The 15,528-nt window shown below is 41.3% G+C and overlaps 1 pseudogene; it reads left to right on the top strand.

The window, feature by feature from the left end:
- The first annotated feature begins 12,013 nt into the window (after nt 1-12,013).
- LOC102773752 lies at nt 12,014-12,435 on the top strand (annotated as a pseudogene).
- Nucleotides 12,436-15,528: the final 3,093 nt, after the last annotated feature.

Raw genomic sequence — 15,528 nt, 5'->3', positions numbered from 1 at the left:
AGGAGGAAGCCGCGGCGGACCTGGGCCCTCGGGCCCTCGACCTCGGGGTTGGGGGGCGGGGGGAGGGAGGAAGCCAGAAGCTTAGCAAACCGCCGGGGCTTCGGGACTGGGGGGTGCAAGGGGTTTGCGGAGGAGGAAGAGGAGTTGCAATTTCTAGCAGCCTTGAGCTTCGAATTCGCAATCCGGACCTGTTTGGGGCATCACTTGGAGGGTTTCTCTCGCTCCCTGTGATTCCCGCGGCTACCACTCCCTCCTTCCGAAGTGTCCCCGAGGCTGGAACGGGTGGTGCGGGACGCTCCGAGGCGCGCTCCCACGCGCGCACACCCAGCCCCAGGCTCCCCCTTTCTTCTCTCCCTCCACTTTCCACGCCCAGGCTGCGTCTGCCCCCTCCCCCGGAGGGGACGGGGCTGCAAAGCCGTCCTCGGAGGCGCAAGTTTGGTTTGGTCCCCTCTGGGGCTTTGGAGCTGTCCGGGAGGTTAAGTCTGCCTCGTGCCCAGAGGAGAAACTGCAGCTGCAGGTCGCTGCTCTCTCCCGGCGCTAGGCTGCTGCGCCAGGTCCTGCCATCCTTCCGCAGGGGGTGTGTGAGCGGGACCGGCCCTGCCCTGCCCTGCCCTTCAGGTACCAACCAGTCCCGAGCCGGCGCGCCCGGCTACGCCCCGGGCAGTGGCCGTCGGGTCCCGCACTGCTCTCCAGTCCTTGGCGGTTCAGTGCGGAACCCCGCAAGGCATGACTGCCGAGAAGGAGAGCCGGGGACCGGCGTCTCCCCGCGGCTCATTCCATCCCAGGATCCAGACAGCAAGCTCGCGAGTAAAACTCTCCATCCTTCCCAGCCCTGGGGTGGAGTATGGGGAGGGAGTGAAAACTCCAAAGTGGCCCCTCCGCGGGTGAACGGCTCGCCTGGGGGCTCTGCCTGACAGTGCCGCGAAGCACGGGAGAAGAAACCCGGTTCTCTCCGTCAAGAAATTTCCATTTAAGTGCGAGGAAGTGTTAAAACTGCGAAGTCTCGCAGTGGCGGCGGCGGCCCCAGTGTCTGGGAGAAAATCCTGGAGGGTGAGGAGCCCAGGACACGGGTTTCCTGGAGTCCCCACGCTACTCTAGTCTGCTGTGACTTACACGGCGAGGGACGCGCGGGGAGTTAAGCCTAGCTAGGTCTGCCACTAGCGAGGTCTCCCACCACCGCTGACACTCCGGGAGCCAAAGCCGGCGCCCTCGGCCAGGAGAGAGGCCACGGTGCCACTGGCTGCGTGCGGCCTCTGGCCTTCCGCAGTTCTGTATTATAATAAAGTCTAAGCAGTGACACATCACAGTGGGCGTGGGGAAATTGAAAGGACCCAGGCTTGGGAACTTCTAGCAGAGGTGACCTCCCCTTCCCACCCCCCAGCCCCAGCATGAAAAGAAAATGATCATCACTAAGTTAAACTGAAGGAAAGAACTGAAGCCTCCACAACAAAACCATAGCACACAGTGGCAAAGTAGGGATTCCACGTGTCTTATCCCTCCCAGAAGACTAAAACCCAGGCAAGGCTAAAGCGAACGTCTTATTTCTGCTGTCTCCTCCCCTCGGAGATACTCTCCCAATTCTCTCCTGTACACACACCCACCCACTCCCCCGGGACAGCTCCTTTCTGCCTCTGGCAGGAGTTCCATTTAACTGTTTTGCTTTTTATTGTTGCTGCTATTATTTTCCTGAAGCCTTGGTGCCGGCTCCTGGCCACTGGCAGGACCCTGCTTTCCTTCCCTCCTCTTCCCCAAGCCCGTCCATGGCAGGCACTAGCTCCAGGCAGCTGGCAAAGGTGCCACATGGCTGACTGTGCGCCAAGCACCAATACCCAGAGTCACTCTCGCTTTCCCTTATTACCCTTCACACCCACGCGATGTGGAGGTGCAAGAGAGATTGCTCCATGCTCTGCTATTCCAGGCAGACGCGGAGAGCGCCCTGGAGCAAGCTCTCCGATCCTGTGGCTGCGCGAGGGCCCCGGCTTCTGGCTGGGGGGTGTTTGCTGTTGCTATATTTAGACTCCCGGCGGAGTTTCTGTACAGGGAGTTTCAGGGTGAAAGATCTAGAGACTTAAAATGACTCGCGTGCACTCTTTAAACTTGAAAATCTTGGCTTTTCTGCAGTCAGGAAAATGAAAACTATTTCCTCTTAACCAAGAGGTTTTTATTCTTGCAAACTTTGACCGCCGCCGCTGCCGAAGTCAGACCACTTCCATCTCATTGGTGTGGTGGGGCCGGGCGTGCAGGCAGGAAGTCTCTGGAAGGCGGGACGAGGATGTTTCCCCGGAAGAGAGCCAGCTGCTTAATTATCCGGCGAAGCCTGCCTGGTGGTGCAGCAATAATATCAGTGAAACCGTGTTGTTGATGAAACAAATGCAATTAAACTTAAAAAAAACACAGATCCGTAAGTGGGAAGGACCTTTGGGGTCATCTCTTTTGGAGTAACCCCTAGTTAGAGCGAACGCCCAGAGGAGACCGGACCCAGCATCCACAGGTAGTTAGTATGAGGGTTAGTATAAACCCAGCCATCACCCTCCCAGTTCTGTATGCCTTCCACTCATTGGTCGGTATCTCCATCAGAATATGTATGGAGGTGTTCCACTCCCACACCCCCCCACACACACACACACAGCAGATGGCTTTATTTAAGTGTGGCTGCATAGCCTCTCCTATCAGATTCTCTGTAAGTATCTCACTTCCTTTAGTACCTGCTAACTTTCCTCCAAAGGCAGGAATTAACTATGGGGGAAATGAAGTATTGTGATTAAGCTTTTTCTGTCCTGCCTTTGAATACAGATGTTGCTAGGAAACTGCCTTTCATTCTTTTTGCTGAAATGTTAAAACCAAAAAATCAGAAGAGAGGATGGGCATATTGGGCAAAGATTAAAACATTAGAGTGCATAGTCTGTGCATAAATAATTACAGTAGAGCATTACAAAGAGGCACAAATCTTAAAAGACGACCACCTTTTTCAAAGACAAAAGTTTATTGCGAGTGTAGAGCATGTGAGTTGTTTGGCCCTCCCCATCCTTTGGAGATGGGTTTGATTTCAACCACTCATTCTCTACACATTGTAAGATGCCTGCCTGAAATTTGATCATGGAAACTTCTTTTCTCTGAAGTCTACATGGAGGTGGTTTCAGTTGAAAATAGTTACTAGAAATATTTTATTTCAGTGTGTTTCTGTCCCATTATACTTTTCTTCTCAAGGTACTCTAAAATAGTAACATTGCAAATTCTATACAAGAGGTAGAGATACCCACAAGAGACTTGAATAACTGAATCTGAGCTGGTTTCACAAAATGCTCTTCCCCTCTCATTTTTTACTATGCCTCCCCATCTTCCCATTAGCCTTAGCACTACCACTTCACAGAGCCTCCCATCAAGTCATGTTCTGATCAACCAGTGAGTAATACAATGCCACTTTTTTTTTTAGTGATGTGGGTGTACTTTGAGCCATTGTGGAATTCCTGGGCCAACCAGAGAGGTAATGATAGATAGATTCCTCAAAACTGAGGGCAAAAGGAAATTTACTGAGGAAGAAAGGAAATCCATTGTTGGCTGCTGTTCAATGACTTGCCTGAGGCTCTTGTTAGCCTTGTAGGCCTAGAGGTAGAACTGAAGTCTCCTTGCTCCTGAATAGAAAGCCCTTTAAGCTATGTCACCCTTTTCCTCAGCTTTTATTTCCCCTCTCTCAAGTTATAACCAAACCAATAGGCATAACAAATTTAATTGCATCTGTTAGGTATCTTATTATAACCATTGGTTCAGTAAACATACTTACCTCCTCTTTATTATTTAAAACATATCAGCATCGTTTTAATCAATCAAGAATTCTTACCTGTAAGAGATATGATGCTATGTTTTTCAAGATGTTTCTCCAACAAGCAGAAAATAATCGGAGAACCCAGAGCAATATCAGAAGTCATTTGAGCCTGGTCAGAGGACATGAAGGTTCTAACACTGTAGGGATCCTAGCCCAGGCCCACACAGGGGCTGAGGCCTGGCCCTTTCAGAACAGCCTTTGCCCCAGGGATACAGGAAGAGCATAGGTGTGAGAATATGTAGATGTGAAGAGACACCGATAAAAGAGCAAACAAACAGTGAGAGAAAGGGCCCATTTTCATTCCAGCAATTATCAAAACTGATGTTCCTAGGAGTTATTAATGTGCAGATCACCATTGTCAAAGCAAAATAATAGCACATTTTAGCATATGTTACTGTGCCTTAGGCACTATGACTTACAAGAATTATTTCATTTGATTCTGACAATAGCTTCATAAGTTAGACACTGCATTACTATCCAGTTTACAGAAAAAGAAACTGAGCTGTGGACAAGTTAATCATGTCTCAAAATTAATAAGTAGTTGAGCCAGGACCCAAACTTATGGCATTTACTGGGGGGAAATGGAGATATCTGTAATAGTGTCAACAATAAAAACAAAGAAAAAATGAAACAAAGCCCACAGAAACAAACAAAAAAAATTAACCACTAAATTACATTAACGTTTGAAATAAAAAGCTTACCAATTATTGCGTGTCAGTAATCTTGACAGTTTCTTTTTCAAAAAGAAACGATTTCAATTGTGGTTTTAAAGCAGGCTTTGGGGTTTTATTCTAGATACAGAAATAGCCTCAATATTTCTCTTCACTTTTCCTGCAGAAATAAAGGCTTCCCTGCATAGGTACTTTTTTTGTATTGGTAATTGTAAAACAGTCACAAATCTTGCAGTATCAGTTTATTGAAATTGCACTTTGATCTTTTTCCTAACACTACCTTCAAGTTATATTCATAAAACCCTGTTTATTGTACTTGGCTGTACTTGATTTCATTTTTCCTGACATGTTAGTATGACAGCACTGCTCTCTTTATTTCAGCCAATTACTTAAACACTTCTTCCTGGAAGTATTCTGAATACAGTTGTCTGATATTTTTAAGAGTCATATATTTAGAAATTCTGTAAAGAGGTTGATCCACAAAGAAAACATCTCCTTTGAGCTGGTGTAGTGGAAAATTCTGTTATAATTATGTGCCCTCTAGTGGTACTGACATTTTACCTTTTTATCTTTTTCCAAAGAGGAATTAAGAAAGCATCCTTTTTAAATCTCCCCAAATCTTTTCATCTCTTCAACATGCAATCATTAATCATCAGGTGCTGTGCTAGCTGGAGTGGGTGCAGACATGGAAAACAGCCTGATAATTATCATGTTGATGGACCAGTGGGGGAGATCGGTAAAGGGGCAAGTATTTATAAGGAGCTGATGAGTTCACAGGGATTCACAGAGGGATGTTGTGGGAAGCCAAGAGGGTTTCCTGAAGAGTGCACTCAATAGCTGGGCTAAGTCTTGGGGATAACTGTGCTTTGGTGAAAACAGGAAGGAGGGTATTCAAAGAGAAAACATTTGAGAAACTGTGAAGTCTTGAGCGGTGATCATTCATTGAGGATGACAAGTAGTTGGATTCTACTGGAGCTCAGGGTGCTTTTGAAGGTGGGACTATATGAAGGAGAGAGAAGTAAGGTAGGGGCACTGTGGCTAAGAGTCTCAGTGAGAACTTTGGATTTTGTCATGAATTGAATTGGGAGCCACTGAAGAATATTAAGGAAGAAATTCCATGTTCCTAGTTCCACTTTCAGAAAAGCATTTGATATTAGTCCAGTTTAATGGGAAAAAAAAGTGGCTTGAGCACCTATGTGTGGAACACATTATTCCAAGCTGGGGATTCAAAAATGAAGTATCTATGCTGGAATTTAGTGATCGCTACCAATCCACCAACCAATGTTAAGCCCAACCTTTAGTTTTCAGACGTAAGTATCTGGGTGGATTGTGGTATCATCCACTGAACTAGGAAAGACCAAATAGGGAGGCCACCTGGGGAAAGGGAAGATACCAAATTCTATTTGATATTGAGTCCAACATGCCTGTTGAGAGAGCCCAGTGTAAATGTCCGTTGGATATATGGATTTTTGACTCAAGGGGGAGCTAGGAATCAAAATTTGAGAAATAGATATATGATGAAAGTGATAGGTTGATATCAGATTGTTAGGGAAATCATGTAGGTTGACTTTCAAAGGAAGAGGCCTGAGGACCCACCTCTGATACCCAGGCACATTTAGGATATGGGAGAAGGAAAAAGAAGGGCAGAGACTGAAACAGAGAAAGCTGTAGCCACTGAAGATCTTTGCCACAACAGCCAAAAAAGAAGCTTCAACAGGGAAATGCTGGAAAGTGATCAAATGAGATACGGATTTTTGATCTGACAACAAAGAGATTATTTGAAGAAGTTGTATTTTTTTTTTGTTTTCTTGCAGAATTATAGGAATAGAAATCAGCTGAGGGAGTGGAGAGAATGGTTCTGAAGGGTAGAAGACAGGTAGCAGCAAGCAGAGTATTTGGGTTTGAGGAAGGTTCTAAACAAAATGCAATGTTGTCTGAAGGGAGACTGGAGTGGCCACTACAGCTGCTCTCACAGGTCCTGTAGCTGAACAGGTACTTGGACATCTAAGCTGCAATTGCTACGGACAATATTTCACTGTCAGTTGTGGAGTCTGAAACAACTTGGACAGCTTCCATTGATTTTGGACAGCATTTTACTAGTAAATAAAAACTATCATTTTTATATCTAATATTTCCAAAAGAGGTCAATTTAATAAATATGTATTTCTCATGTTTAGTTTGACCTGGAAGAAAGAAGCATGTTGTATAAACAATGCATTTTTGTTTGATTTCATTTATAATGAAGGCTGAGGAACTTACCATATTGTTCAGGAAAAATAGAGTTAATTTGTATGAGAGACAAGTGTCCTGAAAAGCAGACAGGTGAAAGCGGAGACTGCAACCACGTTGGTTCATTTTTGTTTGTTTCTTTTTGCTACTACAATGAAAGAGAAGGAGTATTACTTGGCATGTTTTCAAGGTTTTTTGTTTTGTTTTTGCTTGTTATTTTCTATGTAAGACTACAGCATGTCAAGGAAAAGAAGGACAACATTGAAGCTACTTTAAGGAAGAAGATATTTCATGATATGAACAGGAAGTTAAAAATGAGGAAGAAACTGGGAGCCACCAGACCTAATATTGTTTTCGTGATGAGAATTGAAAGTGGAGCAATAAATACCAATAAATTGCTTTTAAAGTGCTAAGGATTTGAAGTGAGATAAAACATATAAGCTGTGGGATCCTGGTTCCTGGCTGAGTTACTGAATTTCCCTAAGTCTTCATTTCTTTCATGTTTAAAGTGGGGATGAAAATATCCTTATCATAAAGCTTTTGTGAGGATTAAATGGAATAGTTCATGCAAAGGCCTCAGAATCGGTCCGACATGAGTGCTCACGGCTAACATTCATGCATATCAAGATCTACTGTAGGTTCCATTTGTAATTTAGCTTGCAACTTGGAAAAAAAATGCTGATTAATTTTCTGAAACATCTGCTTCTGTACTTGTTAACATTTAACTGAAATTTAGTAGGCACATTAAATTATAGGAATATGAACTTGTAAAGATATGTTTCTTATGGATAAATCTTGAGATAAACTAGAAGTAAAACTTTAAATTTTGCAGATGATAGCTTTCAGGTGAACTATTTGTGAAGTTTAAAAGCAAATGAAAGCAACCATAGCTGAAATATATTAGGCTTTGTATTCATGTATTGATTAATAATACTTTATTAAAGGCTACTAGATATAATTAAAAAGACAAACCTTAAGATATATAGCATTAAATATTATTTACTTCTAACAGCAATACTTAAATGGTAATAGGTGTTTAATTCTTTCCTTCTAAAATGTACGTGATATTTTAGATGACTGGTGATGTGTTGAAGTCATCACCCTAGAATATCTTTGAATTTATGATTCAGAAGTTTTTCTGGATGATAGAGGTTTGAGAATTTCAGGAAAGCCTTAGAAAATGTCTGAACAACATACCTATAATTTTGCATACAACAGCTAGGGTTCACAGATACTCTGAAGCAATTCATAAAATCTGGAGTTTATGGATCCCAGATTGTGAGTCCTTGGACTGTACACTTAAAGGAGTGGATTTTATAAGGAGCCCCTGGGGGCTATCTCCAGGATGCCTTGCAGTAGACAAATGGGAATACTCATAGCAGGAGGAACTTCCTTGACCTCCCTGACATAGCCCATGCTATTTCTCAGGCAGCCATTTATATAATGCATCATTAGGGTATTCCCAGGGCAGGAAGGTCTGCGGTCACCTCAAAGCCCTTATATAAGTGGTTCTCAACCTGTGGGTTGCGACCCCTTTGGCGGTCGAACGACCCTTTCCAGGGGTTTCCTAAGACCATCCTGCATATCAGATATTCACATTATGATTCATAACAATAGCAACATTATAGTTATGAAGTAGCAACGAAAATAATTTTATGGTTGGGTCACAACATGAGGAACTGTATTTAAAGGGCCAGAAGGTTGAGAACCACTGCAAATGGACAGACCTGAGGTTTTAGGTATCTGTGATGGCTTTTTCTGTCACAGTATCTAAATGAATTCTTGAACTCTTGTTATTTTCTTCATATGGTATAATATAGGAGCACATTTACTTAGAATAATAATACTTATGTTCCAAATTAATTTTTCAGAATTTGAATATTTTATCTATAAAATCATGACTGTGTGTGCATGTGTATAGCTTAGTGCATGCATACAGAAACACATATAAATATGCATTGATATAATTGCAATCCAATGCTTTAAGATATTACCCACCAACATACACAACCAAGAATCATCTACTCATGCAATAAAAGGGAAGATTCAACTCTGGTAAATAAAACATAGTCATTCTTAAGCTTAAATCCCTTTCATTGTTGTCTAATAAGCTGGCGTGATAAATTCTCAGCTTTGCTCTTGTCCATCACTCCCAGGAAATTAAAGTCTTGACCTTGTGTCTCAGAATGGTGATTGGAGGGCTATTACTGGTTTACCAACTTCTAAAATGTCAGCTGCCTAACTGCCCACCCACCTGAACCTGTGGATGCCATCTTGGCTGCAGTATTCCTTTAGGGCACTGAGTTATATGTATTGGATAACCTCCAACTACATGATTGTACAGCATGATTCCTAAATGATGCAATCGCTACCTCGCAGACAATTTCCTACCCACACCTGAAATTTGTGCTGTTCTCCTCCTGCCCTTGCCCGTGTTCCCAAGTGAGCCTGTCAATATTCGGTTCTAAAGTGTTAGCCAGGTCATGACTAATCCTACCTGACTACTCTAGATGGCTATCTCACTCTTTTAGTGAGAGTTTATTCACTCAGCCATTCACCAATTTATTCAACACTTGTTTGAGAGCTTATAATGTGTCAAAACTCTAGAACAGATATTATCTCCATCTAATGCAGCCTGTAATTTACTGTAATTTTTCAAAAGCTTTAAACCCATTTAAGCACACTCAAATCCTATATAATAAAAGGCTAATATGCAAATCGACCAAACGGCAGAACAACTGGTTGCTATGACGTGCACTGACCACCAGGGGGCAGATGCTCAAGACAGGAGCTGCCCCCTGGTGGTCAGTGCACTCCTTACAGGGGGAGCATCTCTCAGCCAGAAGCCCTGAGCCGGGCTCACAGCTGGCGAGCCTAGCAGCAGTGGTGGGACCCTCTCCCGCATCTGCTGCAAGGCTAAGGATGTTCAACTACCGGCTTAAGCTGTCAATCAGACATCCCCTGAGGGCTTCCGGGCTGCAAGAGGGCACAGGCCAGGCTGAGTGCATAATTTTGTGCACCGGGCCTCTAGTAGATAACATAAAATAATAGAAAGATTATCTAAAACTTGATAATTCAAGGCCAACTAAAATAGTTTCATAGTATGCACTCATCCAGAGGTAATTCTTTATACAAGTGGTGATTGTGCTCCCGAGGGGATATTTCAATGCCTAGAGACATTATTGGTTGGCACAGTGTAAGGGAGGTTGATGTGTAGGGACATTGTTATTGGTGTCTAGGAGGTAGAGACCAGCGTTACTGCTAAACATACTAGAATGCACAGGGCAGCTCCCTCAACAAAGATTTATCCTGCCCACAATGTCCATAGTGCTGAGGTTGAGAAAGCCTGCTTTAGACAAACTCTTTAAGGCAGCTTAAAGATATTGAGGTGGGGAGTTTGCTTGCTGTTATTTGGTAATGTGTGTTGGTCTATATACCACTTTTAGAATGTTAGTTCATCAGAGCATGATGCTAGACATTTATATAAAAAATATTTCACGATTTAAAATGAAATCTTTCCAAGTATACAATACCAGAGAAGGTCAACAGGTTCATAAGCATGCTTATCTCAATACTATTCTAGAAGGTTAAGGCACGATCAATATTACTTATACATAAACATAAACGTTTCTTTCTGTCGGATGGAGATGAAAGAAGCAGCAAGAGTCAGAGAACATATGAATAGCCAGTCGGTTCAGAGTTTGGAGGGCTCTTTGAGACATTCTTTTTTGATTGCATTAGAATAGAGATCCTTTAAGTGGCACTATAGGTTTATTCAAGCTGTATCTAATTCCATTTAAATTTATACAAGAGCTCTTTAGGTTAGGATGGTAATGAAATGCCAATCAGCAAAGTAAATTAAATATGGTTTTTAGCTATCTGCTCACCACTTCACTGAAGGTATTTTATTGAGAGATTCAAGCATGGACATTTGGTCTGTCATTTTAATGTATTTCCATTGTGGTTACTGCATCTTTTTTTTGAGAAATTTAATAAAAACACATATTTCTTGTTATCATGACCTTAGAAGAGCTATATCAACTGACAATATTTTTTACTTTAATAATACGTGAATGTACTATGGTGACTAATAATTTTATTGTATAACAATGGTCTCTGGGTTAGAAGGCACTCTGTGAGAGTGGGAAACTATCAAAAGGAATGAAGTGACAATACATTTTTTGATGTCATGTTATCCATGAATAAATTTACCTACTTTTTAAATGGCAAAGCTTGTTTTTAAACTTCTTTTTTCTCAATCAAAAACATGTTCTCTATAAGTAGTATTTATTTTTTTACGTACACACAATTTGGATACAGATACATGGGCATATATAGCCACTAAAACATTAGCTTTATTTATTTTTTAAATTATTTTTATGTACTTTATTTTTTTAAATAATTCTTTATTGTTGAAAATATTACATACGTCCCCTCCTTTCTCCCATTGACCCTCTCTACCCCACCCCAGCTGCCCCCCCCACCCCGCCCCCACTGCCTCATTGTCTGTGGTCATGGGCCATGCATATATGCATAAAAGGTTCTTGGGTGATTACCTCCCTCCCACCCCGGGCCCCCATCTTCCCTCAGAGATTCCACACACTGTTCTATGCTTCCATGTCTCTGGATCTACTCCGTTCATCAATTTATTTTATTACTTAGATTCCATATAGGGGTGAAATCATGTGATACTTGTCTTTCTCTGACTTATTTCACTTAGCTTGGTGCTCTCCAGGTCCCTCCATGCTGTCTCAAAGGGTAAAAGATCCTTCTTTTTTACAGCATTTCCTTTATTTCCGCTTTCACTAATTCATTAAGCTCCTTAAGCTTCCTTGTTCTGTAAACTAAAAGTAAAACTGCTCCTCAAATTTGAATCATGAAAGAAATCCTATTTCCTTAACAGTCCTTGAATGATGTTCTAATTTTGGGTTTAAATAAAAATAATTAAACTTTTGCTAGATTTTTTTTTTCTGTTATAAATTATACTAGAAAAATCAGAGGCTTTACCTGGTTTAGTTTAAATCACAGTATCTCTATTTTACTTATGAGTAAACTTGGATATATTATTTAGATTTTTTTTTTTTTGCCCCTCAATGTTCTCATTTTCAAAATAGGGTACCACAAAGGGTTACTAGGAGATGAATTAAATCATATAATACATGCAAAGTGCCTTGCACTTGGTAGATGCTCTGTTAAATAACAATTATAGATCCCTTCTCATTTTGTCATGGGAAAATAAGAAAAGTACTTTAGGAGAAAATATTAAGAGTCACAACAGGCCGCTCCTGGTGCTGCTTGTGTGCCCTTTGGTGCGGACCTGGTACCTCTTTTGTGAAGCGGCAGCTGAGGAGACTCCGGCTGGCGCCATGGCCCACGAAAAGCCCAAGGAAGGAGTCAAGACAGAGCAACCATCACATTAATTTGAATGTGGTGGGGCAGGATGGCCCTGTGGTGCAGTTTAAGATGAAGAGGCACACACCACTTCGTAAACTAATTGAAGCCCATTGTGAACGACAGGGCTTGTCCATGAGGCAGATCAGATTCGGACTTGACGGGCAGCCAATCAATGAAGCAGACACACCTGCACAGTTGGAAACGGAGGGGGAAGATACCATTGATGTGTTCCAGCAGCAGACAGGGGTGTCTACTAAAAAGGGAACCTGCCACTTTACTCCAGCACAGCTTCCAGACCAAGAAGACATTCTCAATTAGAAAACTGCATTCGGTTTCAACACATCTGACTGCTACAGTGTAGTGTTCTCTATTCTTTCATTTCCCCCTTTCCCGTTCCTTTATTGCACATAAAGTAACTGATGTATGTGCACAAGCATTTGCATTTTTTAAACTAAATGGCCAATGGTGTTTTTTTAAAAAAAATATATATTTTATTGATTTTTTACAGAGAGGAAGGAAGAGGTATAGAGAACCAGAAACATCGATGAGAGGGAAACATCGATCAGCTGCCTCCTGCACACCTCCTACATGGGATGTGCCTGCAACCAAGGTACATGCCCCTGACCAGAATCGAACCTTGAACCCTTCAGTCCACAGACCGATGCTCTATCCACTGAGCAAAACCAGCCAGCGCAATGGTATGTTTTGATGGGCATCAAATGGAGATGGATGGGAAAAAATACTGGTTTTGTGAAAACACCCCCTTTCTCCATTAGTGGCATGCTCATTCAGCTCTTATCTTTATATTCCAATAAGTTATTTTGCTCTCACTGTTTCACAAAAAAAGAACAACATAAATATTCTTGCATACCTTGTTTGATTGGAGAATTTTAATGTTTTCCATTTATCATTGTAAAACCAAGGACAATTTTATAACTTTTTGTACGTAGCTGTTACATGTAGGGCAATCTGTCTTTAAGTAGGGATAAATTTCTCTAAAAATATGAATCTTAGATAGTTTCCCCTTCAAGTCAAGTGTCTTGTTGTTTAAATAAACTTCTTGTTAAAAAAAATAGAGTCACAACATATTGGAACACTTATCCACTTATTTAACATTTTTTTTCTTGTGAAGGAACACAGTTAATTGGCTAGTTCAACATTGCTCAGTCATACAGATTTTAGATGTTTTTAGTTGCTCTAAAACTAAAGTAAGTATATGGAAACACTCATGTACAAGAACCTAAATAGGCTTACTCTCTCACTCTCCTATTCTGTTCTTTTTTCTTTTACTTTTTATTCCAAGTCCCTGTGCTTTGTGTCCATTGCCAGGAAGAGCTACCAGTCCAAGATGACAGATGTTCAGACACCCTTTATTACTTTTCCTAGAGCAGAAATTATAGGCTTATAGTGACATCCACACACAAATTTCTTACCTCATTTAGGACACCGAGATCCCTGTTTGTCTCTATTATTTTATAGAAACACAAATTGCAAGCAAATGAAATTTCCAAGACAAGCAAACTAAGAAAACAAATAAAAAGAAAGACTTAACAGGGAATTTGATGACATTATATATTCTCTGTATTTTAGGAGAGGTCACAAGAAAATGGGTGTTATTTCATTTCCTCTTCGGGAGAAGGAAAAATCACATCATGCAGCTGTCAGGGTCACAGACTCTTATGTAAAAGATTTTTTTAGGGCCTCCTGTGGATTCAAATGCAACTAAAATGGAAACAATACAAATTGAAAATGGTAGGTGATCAGGAATGTTAGTTAAATAAACCAAGTAACTTAATGTTGTCCTCAGACATCATAGGCATTACATGTAATTCAACTAATTCCTGAATTTTTAATTAACAGTAGAGAGCAGATATTTTACACACATATGCACACACATCTATACTAACTGAGGTAATAAGGAAACATACTATTGGTCTGTTTCTGGCATTGTGGAAAAAGATACACTTTGATCCAACCTCCCTCAGAAGTCAAAAACTAATGAAAATGAGAATTCTGACAGGTAAGTGGAGCTACCAGCCTAAGATATTTGTCAAATTAAAGTGAACTTGAAATTCAGTTTCACAGGGTAGTAAGGTCCAGGGCAGAGAGTGGCAGGAAGCTAAATTACTCAAGACAGGAGGTCTAATGGTTGATTGTCCTGACATAGAATCTCAATGGGCTAAATCAGCCGTGGGCAAACTACAGCCCGCAGGCCAGGCCGGATTTGGCCCGTTTGAAATGAATACCGCAGGCCAGGCCGGATTTGGCCCGTTTGAAATGAATAAAACTAAAAAAAAAAAAAAGACCGTACCCTTTTATGTAATGAAAAAAAAAACCGTACCCTTTTATGTAATGATGTTTACTTTGAATTTATATTAGTTCACACAAACACCCCATCCATGCTTTTGTTCCGGCCCTCCGGGTCCAGTTTAAGAACCCACTGTGGCCCTTGAGTCAAAAAGTTTGCCCACCCCTGGGCTAAATCCTCAGTTTAAGGACTAATTGGAAAGAGACTGAAGGGAAAATTATCTGTCTTAAAACTTGGCATTAGCTTTATGGGAAAAGAGGCTTTGTCAATAATTCTTTTTTTAATTTAAAGTCTTTATTGTTTAAAGTATTATATAAGTCTCCTTTTCCCTCATTGGCCTCTCCCCAGCTGCCTCCACTCGTCAGCACATGCCCTCAAAACCCTCCACTCCCCACTCCGCATCTGTGTCCATTGGTTATGCTCATATGCATATATACAAGTGCTTTAGTTGATCTCTTACCCCCTCACCCCCTGCCTTCCTTCATAGGTTGGACAGCCTGTTCGATGCTTCTATGACTCTGGTTCTATTTTTGTTCATCAGTTTATGTTGTTCATTATATTCCACAAATGAATGAGATCATGTGATATTTATCTTTCTCTGCTTATTTCGCTTAGCATAATGCTCTCCAGTTCCATCCATGCCGTTGCAAATGGTAAGAGTTCTTTCTTTTTTACAGCAGCATAGTATTCCATTTTGCAGATATATCATTGTTTTTTAATCCACTAATCTGCTGATGGGCACTGATGATTAGTGACTTTGAGCATGTTTTCATTATCTCTTCACCTTCTGTATGTCTTCTTTTGAAAACTGTCTATTTAGGTCATTTGCTCATTTTTTTTATTGGATTGTTTATCTTCCTTTTGTTAAGTTGTATGAGTTCCCTATAAGTTTTGGAGATTAAATCCTTATTAGAGATAACATTGGCAAATATGTTCTTCCATGCAGTGGGCTTTCTTGTTGCATTTGTTGTAGCAATATCTTTACCAATACAGCTCCCAGGGCAATGGAAACTAAGGAGAAAATAAACAAATGGGACTACATCAAAATAAAAAGCTTCTGCACAGCAAAAGAAACCATCAGCAAACAATTCTTAACAGATCAG

This window comes from Myotis davidii, unplaced genomic scaffold (genome assembly GCF_000327345.1).
Source record: "Myotis davidii unplaced genomic scaffold, ASM32734v1 scaffold104, whole genome shotgun sequence".
NCBI classification, from domain to species: domain Eukaryota; kingdom Metazoa; phylum Chordata; class Mammalia; order Chiroptera; family Vespertilionidae; genus Myotis; species Myotis davidii.
The sequence above is the reverse complement of the archived record's forward strand: the minus strand, read 5'-3'. Positions and strand labels throughout refer to the sequence as shown.